We start from the raw sequence: 15,820 nt of genomic DNA, 5'->3' as shown, positions 1-15,820 counted from the left end.
AAGTAGATGCATTTAGGAATCTTTAAGATGACTTACAACAGAAAAGCAATGCATTTTATGGACAACCGTTTCAGGAGAGGAGGAGAGGAGGTAATTCTGACTTTGCTATGATCTGCTATGATCAATCTGGCGCTTCTGAATCAGCTACTGTTTGTTTAAGTATTTAAGTATTTGCTATTGACTGTTCAAATGCGGAGTTTTGCACATTGTGTGTTTGTAATAGGGGGCCCTACAGTAAGTCATAGCCCCGGGGCCCAGTAAGGTCTTAATGCGGCCCTGACTACCCGTAATGCATTTAACTCGGAACTAACTGTTCAGCCTTAGATTAGGGCTTTATAGATTATTTTATTCTTGATGATAATATCCACCCTTCTCGATTAATTAAAACAATCGTCACAATGTTGGCCAGCTTGTTATTTATCCTGAAAACGTTTTTTTTTGTTTGGCATTTGCGTTATATTGCATTGCTAACAAGTCTCCACTACATTGTGGTTGCCAGATGTGAAGAGCTTTAGTACCCAAACAGAGCTTTTCTCCTTTAAGGATATACTTTCTGCCCGGTGTTTTACTTAATCTGTGCAATCTGGCAACCCTGTGTGCGCTCACTGATGGTGGAACAAGCGCTGATGATTTGAAAACCTAACCGTGCTGAAGTTTAGCGATCTCTCCACAGCGATATTCTGCTTAAGTTACATGGAAGTGTCATACAGCCAATGTGTGTTTTTCTCACAAGCCAGAATGTATTGCTTTGTCAGGCGGCAGCCGATCTTTGCGGTGCCGCATGAAGCCTATTGATATGACTGCGATAAGCGTGTGCTTCTGACGCTGCGTGCAGATGAAATCAACCACACACTTATCACAAGGAAAACATCGACCTTAGAAATAACGAACGTGAGCGTACTCTGTTACTAACGTAACCTCGGTTCCCTGAGATATGGGAACGAGTACTGCGTCGCTAGATGCTGCGGGAAACTACTTTTCTCTGATTACTGAAGCCTTTTTTTTCAATCACAGCAGTGCATCTGCACTGCCATTGTTTCAGAAATGAACAAATGATGGCACCTATGGCGAAGCAGCGCGCCAGAGCCCGCCAAAATGGGCAGGGCATCTGGCTATATAAGCAGGTTCTCGGCATAGGATCACTGATTCATATCGACTGAAGCGACGACAGAGTCGTGCAGCGTCATAGCATGGTTAGCTACGCAGTACTCGTTCCCGTATCTCATGGAACCGAAGTTACGTTAGTAACCGAGTACGTTCCCTTTCGATACTTCACTCATACTGCGTCGCTAGACGCTGCGGGAACCTATCCAATCACACCGTGCTATGGTAGATGAACGACTTATAAGTAATTGTCCAGGGTGTCCAGAAGGGGGCCCTGTAGATCAACTACAAAGAAGCAGGCCATAGCCAGAGACCTTTTCTTTTCGAGGTCAAGAGGAGGCAAAGAAATGGGCTAACTCATAGAGGTCGAGCCCGGCCTTACATAGTCGTTCTTAGAGCTTCACACAGCCTTTGAACTAGATTAATTGCAGGGGGTGTCGAGAAGGGGGCTCTATAGAACATACAATGAAGAAGGCCATAGCGAGAGACCCCGATTCTTTTCGGGGTCAAGAGGAGGCAAAGAAATGGGCTAACTCATAGAGGTCGAGCCCGGCCTTACATAGTCGTTCTTAGAGCTTCACACAGCCTTTGAACTAGATAGGGCCGAGAGCATGCCGGAAGCTAAGCCCAGATAAATTCCCTCCTTAATGTTCCTCACACACAGCTATCATATGGTTTCAGAAGATTTGGAATGTAGCAAATATGCTTTTATTATGTTTTTAGTGTGCCTTCACAATTCACTTTCGTTGTATGATTCTGTTTAACTTCTTTTGTGTTCTACAGAAAAAAGTCATACAGTTTTGAATGACATGGGGGTGAGTAAATGATGACAGAATATAATTGTTTTGGAGAATTTTTCCTTTAATCTAGCCATTGTTTAAGTATAGATGCGTATTATGCAATCAGAAACGCTTGTTTAAAGTTATAGTAGTTTTATCAAATTAAAAATTTAAACTGTGAACATTTACTTACCCTTTATCCTTTAAAACTTTCTTCTGTTATTTATAGCAGAACATGCAAGGCAACATGTGTGCAAGGCTCTTTTCAGTACAGTAAAAAGTGAATGGTGACCATTCCATTAAATTCCCTCCTTAATGTTCCTCACACACAGCTATCATATGGTTTCAGAAGATTTGGAATGTAGCAAATATGCTTTTATCATGTTTTTAGTGTGCCTTCACAATTCACTTTCGTTGTATGATTCTGTTTAACTTCTTTTGTGTTCTACAGAAAAAAGTAATGCAGTTTTGAATGACATGGGGGTGAGTAAATGATGACAGAATATTAATTTTTTTGGTGAACTTTTCCTTTAATCTAGCCATTGTTTAAGTATAGGTGCGTATTACGCAATCAGAAAAAAGCAAACATTTTTTTTTTTTTACTTTATTTTAATAATTTGTTTTCTAATTTGCCAAGTCTCGCTAATTATGAATATTCAACACTGTAAACATGTTTTTAAAAATGTACTTTATGTGATAACATCTAAATTAACTAGTTTTATTCATCTACAAAGTTTTTTTTATTTAACATGTCTGAATCAAATTTAAGTAATATATTTTTAAGGGTCAGATCACATAGAAATATTGCACTAATACAGTGCAATCTTAACTTTTGAATTTTTCTTTTCTTTTTATATTTTTGCTACTGTTTCATGTTCATGCATTGCCTGTGCGTGAACTTTTTGGCAGCTGTAAAAATGTTCTGTTGAATTGACATTAAATTATATTATAATGTCTGTGGGGGTAAATTTCATGCAGTGATTTAGATTTTTTTTTTTTTTACTTTATTTTAATAATTTGTTTTCTAATTTGCCAAGTCTCGCTAATTATGAATATTCAACACTGTAAACATGTTTTTAAAAATGTACTTTATGTGATAACATCTAAATTAACTAGTTTTATTCATCTACAAAGTTTTTTTTATTTAACATGTCTGAATCAAATTTAAGTAATATATTTTTTAAGGGTCAGATCACATAGAAATATTGCACTAATACAGTGCAATCTTAACTTTTGAATTTTTCTTTTCTTTTTATATTTTTGCTACTGTTTCATGTTCATGGTCAGTACTAAGGATTATTGCTAAATGTATAATTTTTAGACACATACACTGAAACCATCCATAGTGATTTGTCATTTAAGACAATAATCTCTGTTTTGAAAGGACAAACAGCTTAATTTCAATAAATAGTGCTTAAATTGACCAGTTGATTAATAAATCTTGTGAAGCAATGGGTGTCCCAGTCTTGACAAGATAACATATGTGTCCCAATGAACAATGCATAGTGGAAAAATGTGTTTGAAGTCAGGTGTTTTTTTTTTATTATTCTTTTTTTTTCTTTTTCAAACAAATAATGTTATATTTAATTGAAAGTTAATTAATATTGTTAATTAATAATTCGTATTGTGTATTGATAGGGTATTTGTCAATTTAAAAAAAAATCTTTCTACCTGCTATAAGAGAAAAAATATGGTTGTCATCTGTGACTGTCAACTGTCACTATTTTTTGCTGGTTCCCTCTCTATGCTTTTTTCCAAGGCATATGCTTAGTGCTTAACCTGTCTGGACCCCACTTTTACACAAGATCTAAGCTACATCCTTCTCGTCTGGCAGATTAAGAGTAAACGCTACTGTGTTGGCTTTAGGTATTATCAGAAGCCCAGATCAGATGAACAGCAGATGTTGCACGCAGCCCACTGGAGGTTTATTATATGCTGCCTGCACATAACACAATACAGGCGAACAGAGTCAGTTTTAGGAATCTGAAAGATCCTGTAAGGCTGCTGTGGTTTCATTCTCCAGTGGTAAATACCGAGGAGAGGAAATGAGTCTGTATCTAGACTTAAGCTTAATTGCTTTCAGCTTTCATCAGCTGAAGAGCAAAGGGAAAACTCACTAGTGTTGCATGTTTGTGGCTTGCAGTCTGCACTCCTCACCTCTCCACCTCTTCTCTTTCTGCATTGGTAAGCCCTGAATCTCTTTCCTAATGGTGCAACTGGGGCTCTGTTTAGATGCAGAGGAACAGACTGTGTTTGTCGTCTTCCTAATGTGTCTCAGGAGAGGAGAGGGCATGGCACGGCACGGCACATTCTGGCTCTCTGTTTTCCCACCCTCTACCGCACTCAATTTATTCCTATCTCGGAATGTTATTTATGCTGTTCACAGTCTATTTGTATTCTGTATTGCTTGAAGGTCTTTGCCCTTGTAGTTCCTAAAAGCCATGAATGAGTCCCAGTCACAGCGTTGAAAGCTTATATTTTGACTTGGTGTTGAGATCCAACAGAAAACAGCCAACGGCCACTTAGTAGCCTGCATCTCTTCTGTCTTGAACCAGACTCTGTTAAACATCTTGTTGCAGAGATTTCATTGGGCATGGCTTGCTGAAATGTTCACTGGGTATGGAAGATACATTTTCGAACATCACTGTGTGTAAATTGGCAAATACTTGTAAAATTCAAGGTGATAATGAAAAAAAAAACACTTTTCGTTATTATTATTATTATTATATATTTTCTAATTGTATTATTAGCAATATTTAAGATGAAAATGGGTACTAATTTTAACTGTTATTAATGTTAATATTAATAACTATTCTTAATATATTATACTAATTTTGCTGAAAGAAAAGTTATTATATATTTTATAAATTATATGTATAAAATATTATGTATATTTCTTACTAGTGTTGCATGTTTGTGGCTTGCAGTCTGCACTCCTCACCTCTCCACCTCTTCTCTTTCTGCATTGGTAAGCCCTGAATCTCTTTCCTAATGGTGCAACTGGGGCTCTGTTTAGATGCAGAGGAACAGACTGTGTTTGTCGTCTTCCTAATGTGTCTCAGGAGAGGAGAGGGCATGGCACGGCACGGCACATTCTGGCTCTCTGTTTTCCCACCCTCTACCGCACTCAATTTATTCCTATCTCGGAATGTTATTTATGCTGTTCACAGTCTATTTGTATTCTGTATTGCTTGTAGGTCTTTGCCCTTGTAGTTCCTAAAAGCCATGAATGAGTCCCAGTCACAGCGTTGAAAGCTTATATTTTGACTTGGTGTTGAGATCCAACAGAAAACAGCCAACGGCTACTTAGTAGCCTGCATCTCTTCTGTCTTGAACCAGACTCTGTTAAACATCTTGTTGCAGAGATTTCATTGGGCATGGCTTGCTGAAATGTTCACTGGGTATGGAAGATACATTTTCGAACATCACTGTGTGTAAATTGGCAAATACTTGTAAAATTCAAGGTGATAATGAAAAAAAAAACACTTTTCGTTATTATTATTATTATTATTATATATTTTCTAATTGTATTATTAGCAATATTTAAGATGAAAATGAGTACTAATTTTAACTGTTATTAATGTTAATATTAATAACTATTCTTAATATATTATACTAATTTTGCTGAAAGAAATCATTAAAAAATAAGGTTATTTTTTCTGGGAATAATATTACTAAGAAAAGTTATTATATATTTTATAAATTATATGTATAAAATATTATGTATATTTCTTATTATTAATTTCTAATTAATATTAGATTACATTATTTTAATTAATATTTTTTTTTCAAACAAATTATTTTAGATTTATTTTAAAATTATTTTTGATACCTTCCTACCTATAAAAGAAAATAATATCACTAATATTAGCTATTATTAATATTAATATTAAATGCTCTTTATATCTTATGTTAATTTTGCTAGAAGAAATTCTGAGTAATTATATTTTTAAAGAATATCTATCTATCTAACTGTATTTATGCATGTATGTATGTGTGTGTGTGTGTGTGTGTATATATATATATATATATATATATATATATATATATATTTATATATATATATATATATATTTGGCTATACATAAATACAATCACACACACGTAGTATGTAGTAGAAACATTGCATCTTTTTTATGTGTTTATGTATGTGCATGCAGGCTCAAGCATCCCCTCGGTAGCAGTGGAAGAAGAGAGTTGGCAGGCTTTTCCAGTGTCCTTTCCAAGATAAATAAAAGGGCAAAAAGAAATGGTGCACATGAAATAAAAGCCTCTGACAGAAAGCAATAAACGAGACCCTCAAAGGGCCTTGCAGCTCTAGCATGTGTGGTGTCTGGGCCTGTGATATGGGCTACGGCAGGACGTCATGGACCTCACCACTCTGTACCTTAATACTGCACCATCCAATCTAATAAGCATCAGGGAGTCCATAAGGTCATGGAGAGACTCTCCTGCCTGTTTGAGTTCAGTAGTTAAGTATTTAAATGTTACCCAGTGAGTTGAATATCCTTATTTAGATGTATCAATTAGAAGCGATAATGCAGAAGGAAATATTTTGTTCCAGTGCGCATTCCCTTTTGAGTCACAGATGTGAATTGCTTTGAATCTACATAAAAAACACATGTTAGACCAACATTATTTCCCCAAATAGTCACAAACTTCTTAACTGACTTTAATAAACCATTTCATATGAACTGTGTTGGTGATTTGTTATGTGGTTATTGTTATAGGATTATTGTTTTGATCTGTGTGGGCATTTTGTTTGTGCTGTTGCTGTTGTTCTTGTTGTAAGTATTGAGGTTGATTATTGCACATGTATTGATATAAATCTTGGTTGCATGGCTGGATGGGACATTTTGGATTTAGTGGATGATTCATCTTGTTTCATTGGTTTATTTAAAGTTATTATTTGGTAATTTATGAACACAGAGTGGCCGTTAACATTCCGTCTTCTCAGACTATTGCAATGGAATAGCTCTCCACATCTGCAAAAGAGAATCTGTCAAAAACAACAGCCGCCAGCAATGTTTTCTGTTCAGTTGGTTGATCTGTGTGGCACGAGCTCCAGATTTTTCTGTGCTTCTGTTCACATTTCAACCTGGGTCCTGAGGGAGTGCTCTGTCTTCTCATTTCAGCATTTCTGCCATTCCACATCTGCTTCTGGACTTTGATGTGTGTTGTTCCATGTTTATATTTAAGCGCCACATTTACAAAGATTTCCTTAATGTTCAAAACAAAGCATGGGATGAATAAATGGGGAAAAAAAGACAAATTCAATTACACTGAGTACTGTGGTGCAAGCACACGCTGAAATGTTAAGCCATTTACTGTAATTGTCTGGTTGTCAGTATCACAATATCACAGTGTCGTGGTTTATTATCAGAGCCTGTGATTGATAAAGAAATAAATTCCATAAAGGTAAAGTGGCTTTGAGACATTAATGCCTTGTTTTCATAGGCTATGCAATGTCGATGAAACTATTTGGCTTTAAAAGCAGAGTAGATGAGTGTCATTTTAGGTCCTGTGGGCTCACAAGGGCCCTCGCCTTTACATCGCATAATGGATAGATACAGTATGTGTGTCTAATCTTCTGCATGCATTCAGGAATTATATTTATATTTTATATTAATAGAGGTAGCCCCTAGATCCTATTCTAGATCTTTATACTAGACCAATAGTTGTATGTATCAAATATAGACATTTAAACAGTTATTTAAATGACTGAAATATGTAATATTTTAATTATATTATTTAATAAAAATCTATATTTGATATTTCATAAATAATATTAAAAATGTAATATGTTTATAATAAGTTAGATCTAAAATGTATTTGAGCGGTTATGTGTGTTAATGATGTAATTATTTTTGGTCCTTATACTGGACCATGCTAGATTTTTTATTTATTTTTATTTTTTATAAATATATATTTATAGAGGTATGCTCTTATTCTAGATCCTTATACTGGACCATTAGAAGTATGCATAAAAAATTACATTTAAACAGTTATTTAAATAAAAAAAATATTATTTATATTATTTAATATAATTTAAAATGTATCGTTTAATATTTAATAACAAATAGATTTTATAATAAATTTGTTATAAAATGTATTACAGTGGTTATATAAGAATGCTGTAATTTATCAAGTAATTTAAAAAGATCTACATTATTCATTTATCAATTATAATTAACTTTAGTACTGTATAAACTACATGATCAGACTTTTAACAGAAAACTCTTTTTCCACTTCAATATTCTTTTTCCACAACAAACCCCAGGTGGCTCTTTCTAAGCATGTATTTTCTCTGTTATAAAACATCCTACTTTTAAATAGAGATGTATTAAAAGCTTTGAATGACATCAGTCATGGAGATTACATCATTTAGTTAGAAGGGTTCTCTGCTCCCAGAAGCCCTCGTGGTTGTGGATGTGCAATTAATGGTTTGGATGGAATGTGCTTGGCAAACAGTTATCACTGTAGGATCAGACATCTATGACACAGGCCTTATAAAACAGATTGCGCTCCATTAAACATAATGTGATGTCTTGCACATTGATTTTCGTGTGTGCAGCATGCAAATCAAGCTCCTTACTGGAAGGTGAGACCGCAAACCATAAGGAAAGTTGGATATTTTAAGAAAGAAATGCTTGTAAATTTAATCACACAATCATCATAAGATTCTCCAAGGGTTCACGTCTTTCTGCTTTCTTTCAGAAACCATGATTGTAAGTTTCAACCGGCTGAAGAGAGGCCTCTTCCTTCTAGGGATGTTCTTTATGGTGTCCTGTCTTGTGCTCTCTGAGGAAGTGGGTCCTGCAGAGAAAGAAGTCACGTTCAGCCATGTCTATAGGATTGATTCTGGTTGTAAGCAAGGTTCTCAGGTGGCTCAGCTTTCCCAGGACGAGGCCTCAGAAGGACAGTTAGTCACAATGGATGGAGAGAATGACATTGTCTTCAAGCACAACATACATCTGCAGTTGGCTGGTTGTGGATGTGCAGATTCTGAAGACTTCAAAGCCCTGCTGTACCGTGTAAATGGCCTGGAGGAGGAAGTCACCTACCTAAAGAGCCAATGCGCTCAGGGCTGCTGCAGAGGAGGGTCAGGTATTAGTACAAACCTGGGGATTTTTCCCTGATTTTTAAAAAACTAAAAATCAAGCTACCTGATTTGGTACTGTGAACCATATATATATCTGAATACGCCTCAAATATAACCTAGTCGAATCAATTCAGGCTAAAATATTCTGCAAAAATAGTTTTTATTTTTTAAATTAGTGCATAGTTTAATATTTTAGTGCATAATGAAAAAAGTGCAAAATGCAGTGACTTCCTATTGTTTTTTGTCTTATATCACATGTGACTTATATTGCACTTAGACCCCAGCATTTATACATGCATCTGTAATATAGACTGTGAATGTGACATCTTCGATTAAAAAAGTTAAAATATTATGCTTTTTTAAAATTTTAGTTCAATTTGTACATTTGAACCGAATTTGAATGAATTAAAGCTAGAATTAAAATTAAAATTTGAATTTTTGAAAGGAATACCATGAAATAAAAAAATAAATATATAACCCTAATAAGTGTGAATTTTAGCAAGAAAAAACAAAGTTTGTCACTTCAAAAAAACTGTATTTAAAAAAAAAGAGAAGAAAAAATGGCCTTATAAAGAGAAATAGATATATGGACCAGGGCGAAGAATCACAGATTTCAGAGTTCCCCAACCTCCAAAACCCCATTTTATGTGATCTTATCAGAGTAGGTGCAATATGTTCTCCTTTGCTAGGTGTGGACACTAGCTGCAGTGGGCATGGCACATACCAGCAGGACTCTTGCAGTTGTAAGTGTAACCCAGGCTGGGAGGGTCCAGACTGCTCCATTTCATCCTGCCCTGACGAATGCAATGATAATGGCCGCTGTGTTAACGGACGCTGCGTCTGCTATGAAGGCTACACCGGCCATGACTGCAGCCAGCTCACATGTCCTAACGACTGCAAAGACAAAGGCCACTGTGTGGATGGCAAATGCGTGTGCTTTAGTGGATTCTCAGGAGAAGACTGCAGTGCCGCCACCTGTCCTAATGACTGCATAGGAAATGGACGCTGCGTGGATGGACAGTGCATCTGCGATGAGGGGTTCTTTGGAATCGACTGCTCCATGGGTAAGATTATACTAAGTTGGTTTACAGGAAATTCTGACCAGAATCTAATTGTACTGATTGTGCTGTATGTGCTTGATGCACTAAAAAAAATATTTTAATAATTTTAATTCGTAAATTGGACTACACTTGTCACGCTCTCTGTTTCTCACTGTAGATTCAGTAGCGATGTTTCAGTGCCGTGGAATGAACTTTTTCAGAGTATTTCAGTACGGTATAATTCTGTCCAAAAAACTGGTTCTCAGATTCCAACCCTTATTGCAACTATTAACCTGTTTGTTATATTTACCTACGATGTAAAAAAAAATAAAAAAAAATAAAGTAAATAATGCTGAAGCAAATTTGGTGTGGAAACAATTTTCACTCTGAAACTGCTAGTAAATTTTTACAAACAATAAAAAAAACCCAGCAAGTAACATTGAATTAAACAAGAAATTTTGAAGTAGATAAACTAAAAAATAAATTAATAAAAACAAATAAAAATCTTGCAAAACATACTCCAATATTCTTTGTTTAATTTACAACTTCAAAAAAAAAAAAAAAAGCCTCAGTCTCAAATGTATACTTTATTTTAGAGGCCTTTGGAAGAAATCAAAGTGGAACCTTTTCTAGTTCAAGCTTCAACATATACAAAGTAAACTTACTGCTACTCCTATAATTTTATAACTATTTAAGAACTAATTGAACACTTTGAGGTAGTTCATTTGCTCTTATTAACTCTCTTGTTTTTCAGTCTCCTGCTGGAAGAAAACAGTAAAAGATAGGCCTCATTAGCACAAGGGAATTGTTTTTCATCAATCCTTTTCTTTTCCACACATTTCGCCCTCAGACCTTCAGATAGAAGTGGAGTGCCTCAGAGTTGGAATGCATGGATAGATGAGCTGAGCTTCAAAAATATTAGCCATGGCCAGAGCCTTAGGGTGTGACATATTATCTGTGTTAACACTTCTGAAATGGTTTCTTAGGGGAGTTAGGGCACAGTGTAATTTACTCCAAGAATGATAATAGTAGGGAGGTAAGAGCAAGCACTGCAAACTAGTCGAACATATCAATTAGGGTGTTACATTCTCCTGATCTTGACAGTAATTGGCTTTGGAATATTACTTGAGGGTTTCAGCTGTCCATAGCTTGTCTGAAAGATTTTCCATATCTAACGCTATAGGGAACTGCCATCGTTATTAAACCACACTCATTCTTGCATATATGGGGATGTCTGACTTGTAAAATCTTACAAGGATTCTAGGATGATGCTTTAAAGGTTATACCATGAACACCAGAAGCAATAAAAAAAATATAGGGTTATTATATTGGGAGGTATTGATCTACTTTTGCAATTTATTCCTGTGATGGGAAAGCTGACTTTTTAGCAGCCATTACTGCAGTCTTCAGTGTCACATGATCCTTCAGAAATTTCTTTCAAAACAACAACAAAAATCTTTCTGACCCCAAACTTTTGAACAGTAGTGTATAAATAAAGACATTTGTGTTGCAAACCTAGACCTACTGGATTATGTGAAAGCGATTACAAACTCACACAGATTAGACCTGTATGAAAAACAGAGAAAACACCATGAAACAATTCTACGTTAATTGTAAATGTGGTCGATCATCAAAAGATCAGCGTGGCAACTTTGTTCTGACCACAATGAGTCTAGTTTTTTTTGTGGATGTCTTAATGGTAGATCAACAAATGTTGAAGATTAGATTTACTGTACCTACTGCTGCTGCCACAGGCTTAGTCACTGCAGAAAAAGTGACTACAGTTTTGTTGTTCAAAAAGAAAATGGTGGCAACATTGTAAGAAATTTATATTTAGTCATGATCACAATAGATCATCAATAAAATGTAATTAAAAGTGAATTTATACTTATTTAAAGTTGCTTTAAGCATCAGACAGATGTTTCTCTGGCTTGAAGAACCACCACTGTTGATTTATTCAAGTTTGTCCAAGTCCAAACAGAACTGTGTTGTAATTGTAATTTAATTGCATTGGTTAGCCCTTACAATCAATCAGTGGGAACTCACATTTCTGGCACTTATGCTTTCTTTCCAGCTGGCTGATAGTTCATTTAGTTCAGCAGGTCTTTTTGGAATATTATTTACTGGTGAAATTGTTACTGGCAAACCTGGGAGAGAACAACAAGAATGGCCTTATTAACTGCCACTGGATGGAAAGCCTCCTGCAGAACTGAAGGAAAACATTTGACTTCCTGCCCGCTCGCCATGTGGAAGAATGTCCAAACCTGCTGTTCATTCTTTCCTGGGTAATGCAGTGTCCACAGCGCACTTTTATCCCCCTCATGGATTTCCCTGTTTTTTTCCTCTTGCAGTTTCCTTAAATCCTTTATTTTTTCCCTCCTGTAAGTCGGTGGATAAGGTGTTAATGGAAACTTCGCTCCATGGGCTGCTGACTGTCTGACTGTCTGACTCTGGGGCTCCTGGTTTGCTACTGGGGCCTCCCCTCTTTTCTTCCTACTCTGATGTGCAGTTTTGTTAAGATCCCTACTTATTGATGGAGGCTCAAACCACAAAGTAACCAGAATGAAAATCTCCATAGAATAGCCAACTCAGATGTTCAGTAAACCTTAAGATTACTTGGTATTTGGGAAGCTGTATAAATGTGAACAAGCTTTAGAAATTAAAGAAGAGAACTGGGAAGTAGAAACTTTTAAAGGAATAGTTCACCCAGCTATGTGGGTGAACTATGTGGTTTTGACCACTCTTTTAAATATAATGAAAGTAAATGGGGATAGGGGCTGTCAAGCTGAAAATCTCTCCTTGGTTTTTTCATGAGAGTTCATAAGAGGAGCAATGCTTGATTTGTGAATCAATTGTTCTTTTGAGTCAGGTCTTTTGAATGAGTTGATCCAATAAAAAAAGGTCTGAATGATTCATTTATGAATCTGAAAGATCTAATTATACTGTCACTGACTATGAATATTGTCAGTGAATATTGACTTATATTTTGGTCTGTTTGTCATTGTTGGTTGGTTGAACAAATTAATAATTAATAAACAGGACCCCAATGCATAGACAACTAGTAAATCATCTGATGTAAAATAATGCTCATTGACAACATTTCTTTATACTTCAGTTCTAGGACCAAAAGGCCTTCGTCTGATCAAAGTCACAGATGTATCTCTGCTGGTGGAGTGGGAGTCTGTGAGAGGAGCCGAGTACTACATCCTGTCCTACTATCCAAAGGGAGACGAGGGAGCCATTAAAGAGGTCCAGGTGGAAAACACGAAAAACTCCTATCTAATCACAGGCCTCAGAGCTGGAGTCACATACATAGTGCAGGTGTACGCTGTCATCAGGGGCATTAACAGTGAATCTGATGAGATATTGGCTACGACCGGTAAGAACAATTGCCTAAAATACTACAAATATACTGGTAATCATGCAGTATTGAGGGTTTAATTATTTATTTAAAGCTTAAAATAGATGTTATGTGTCTAAATGCTTCGTAAACAAAGAAATTCAGTTCATTTCAATTCAGTAAAATGGCTTTGTCATAGCAGCAAACAAGCAGTGCTATTTGTGTTCATTATAAGGCCAGATGTAACTAAGCTGGTAGAGTTCAATGAAAAGCCAAAAACACATTTTCATGGAAATTAATGTTTACGGTTGTGCAACAATGGGATGAGCATTTTGATGTGGTCAGTCATACGTTCCCCACAGCACATTAGGTTCCCGTGAGAAAGTGCTGATCATCTGGATGTGATGACAAAGATGAATGGCCAGCATGGGACACTGTCTGTCACCGGTTAACAGAGAGTTTGAATGTCTGAAAGCATTTCCTTCTCACGTGAGAAGTGTAGCTCAGTCTGAAGTGGTAGAATACTTGGCTGCAACTCATTTCTGTCATCCAGTGGCAGAATGTTGAGGACTGATGCTCGTAAGAAGAGTCAAGAGAAGACATCCAATCAAAAATATGAAAGAAATGGCAAAGGATTTGCATTCATTTGTATCCTAAAAGTCTGTACACAGAATCACTGTAGAATTAAGAACAAATTAAGCAGCAACTGATTTAAACTTTGATAATAATAAGATGTTACTTGGGCACCAAATCAGCATATTAGCATATCAATCAGCATATCAATTTCTGGAGGATCATGTGACACTAAAGACTAGAGTAATGGCTGCTGAAAAATCATTCTTGTCATCACAGGAATAAATTACATTTTAATATATATTAAAATTGAAAGCAGTTATTTTAAATCATAAAATTATTTCACAATTGTTTTGATCAAATAAGTGCAGCCATTGAAATCATATCAACCTCAAATTACTGATACATGTCTGATTATACACAGTTGTTATATTGCACAGTGAAACAGCTAAAAACAACTTAGTGCACCATTAAGCTGTTTGCTGTTTACTGTCCATAACAGATATTGCCCCAATCTGGTTTTCTCTTCAGAGGTCTCTGGTGTTGAAGGACTCAAGGTGCTGGGCCAGACAGAGGGCTCTATCCAGGTGGACTGGAAGAACCCTGCAATTGCCGTGGACTACTTCAAATTGACCCATGCTAGCCCTGATGGTCAGGGAGGACAGGAGAACGTGGCAATGAGCCAAGAGGCCAGAACCAAGCACACCATTGTAGGTCAGTCCGCTGTTATGCATCCATCTGCAGTCACAGGTCCCTAAGCTTCAGAGTGTATTGACTTCAGTAGCTGTGTAGTGAGAACAACATGAATGTGTGTTTTTCAGGCCTCAACCCTGGAACAGAATATCAGATAGGCGTGCAAGCAATCAAAAGTGAAATGGAAGGCAAGCCATCGTATGCCACAGGGGTCACAGGTCAGTAATATGCCTCGATAGCAATGCATAAAGTAGAAAATAAAATTTCCAGACACCACTTTAGATTTTCTTTCATAGTGGGAATGTTCCATTGACTTGTATAGTGTTTTTATATTAATGCTAATGATATTTTCTATCCCACAAACCCAAGACAGAAACAGTTTCACATTTTTAGATTTTCTGCAAGACTTTAGGTTATTATTTTTTTACTCTACAATATGAATATTTAATGTTTATTAAGCCACTTCTTGTGCCACACTGTAGGTAATTTCATGTTTTATTAATCTTGCAGGGACATTTGGTGCTCACAATGTAGGTGAAACCTGACCTATATCTGTATAGAAATTACATCATCAAAATCTGCAGAAATACATTAAAGGGTTAGTTCGCCCAAAAATGAAAATTAGGCTGCGTTCCCTTTCAGTCAGTCACTCTCGACGTCACGTCGGATGACCGACGAAATTGGGATCTCGCTTAGAGAGACCAATCTACTTCGAGTGTAAAATAAACGAGCCAATGCATTAGAGAAACAAACCTACTGCGAGTATAAAAAAAGCGAGCCAATGCACACTGGCATGCAATTATTGCATCCAGCTGCCACTGATCACAGCGTGAGTATAAGTAGGCAGCAGATGCAGCGCATATTCAGCTTTTCGTTTCGGAGCCGAGCGATCACATTGTTCTGCTCCTGACTACTGTACTGAGAGAAAAAGACTAAACTAGTTCAGCGCGCTCTTGGAGAGCTCTTCGTGTTGGCGGTACGGCGCTTCAGCGGTGGTGGTTTCCAGTGTTGAGTGGGTTGCACACATCAGGCTGCACTACCCCCTGTGTGCCTCAGCACGCTAAAAGAGCTTTTTCCCCTAAAAGAGCAATTTCGGGTGCGTCTTTTTAAAGACGACGTTGCGTGGCAAACTTGACGTTACGTCTTTGTAAAGACGATGTGGGTCTTGCTATAGACAACGTATCACCCG

At 36.5% G+C, this 15,820-nt stretch overlaps 1 pseudogene; it reads left to right on the top strand.

The window, feature by feature from the left end:
* Positions 1–15,820, top strand: part of LOC107557208 (tenascin-N-like) — a 37,717-nt pseudogene that overhangs the window by 5,748 nt on the left and 16,149 nt on the right.

The sequence above is a fragment of the Sinocyclocheilus grahami genome, unplaced genomic scaffold (assembly GCF_001515645.1).
Source record: "Sinocyclocheilus grahami isolate Dianchi unplaced genomic scaffold, SAMN03320097.WGS_v1.1 scaffold21.1, whole genome shotgun sequence".
Classification (NCBI taxonomy): Eukaryota; Metazoa; Chordata; class Actinopteri; order Cypriniformes; family Cyprinidae; genus Sinocyclocheilus; species Sinocyclocheilus grahami.
Note: the sequence above shows the minus strand (reverse complement) of the source record. Positions and strands in the feature narration are given on the sequence as shown.